Consider the following 1,038-nt stretch of genomic DNA (forward strand, 5'->3'; position numbering starts at 1 on the left):
CTCTCTCTCTCTCTCTCTCTCTCTCTCTCTCTCTCTCTCTCTCTCTCACTCTCCCCCCTCCCCATATATATGTGTATATATATATATATATGTGGGTGTATGTATATATGTATATGTGTGTACATGTATGTAAATATATACATGTGTGTGATAGAGGAGACTGGAGTCATGAAAACTAATTTGGAGGATATTGCCAGATGAGGAGTAATGAGGGTCTAACCTAAATCTGTTGACCATGTGGAGAGAGGGGCCAGGTGCAAGTTATGGAGATAGAATCAATGTGACCTGACAATTCATTGAATGTGAGGGGGAAGAAGTGGGAGAGGGAAGAGTCAAGGTGGAAATGTGTGTGTATGGTGAGAAAGATGGGGAGGGAGAGAGAAAGATACTGCTTCTAAGATAAAAATACACATTCCCCAACCTCACATTAAAGCCATTCATAATTTGGCTCTCATTTACCTTTCCTGAGTTATCTCATATTACTCTTCTACATACATTCTTCAGGCACATTTTACCTACTGTTTCTGAAACTCGACATCCTATTTTCTCCTCTCTCCTTGCTAATACCCACATAGTTTTCCACACCCAAAATATGCCCCTTCTTGATTCCTGCATACAGGAAACAGCAAATAGACCAGTTTCTTTGGAAAATATGTTTTGCTTTTTTCCCCAAGGGAATAATGTAAAATCCGTTGGAAAGGACATTTTATAGCCCTGCCATAAAGGGCTTTAAATGTCAAGCATTGATGTTTATATTTTATCCTAAAGACAGTAGGGAATCACTGAAGCTTTTTGAGCAGAAGAGTTATTGATTTGGCCATATCCTTATGTTAGAGATATTAATTTGGCAAACTGTGGAAGACTGAAAGGAGAAGGGGGGAAATTGGAGGTTGGGAGACCAATTAAAAATTAAGAGATGATGAAAGCCTAAACTAAGGTATTGGTCTAGCGAATGGAGAGAAAGAAATGAATGGGAGAGACATCACTGGGGTAGAATCAACAAGATTTGTCAGCCAGTTCCATGTAGGAAAGGGGAAG

This window comes from Petaurus breviceps, unplaced genomic scaffold (assembly GCF_028583685.1).
Source record: "Petaurus breviceps papuanus isolate PSGF00001 unplaced genomic scaffold, PetGlider_PUasm1.0 100, whole genome shotgun sequence".
Classification (NCBI taxonomy): Eukaryota; Metazoa; Chordata; class Mammalia; order Diprotodontia; family Petauridae; genus Petaurus; species Petaurus breviceps.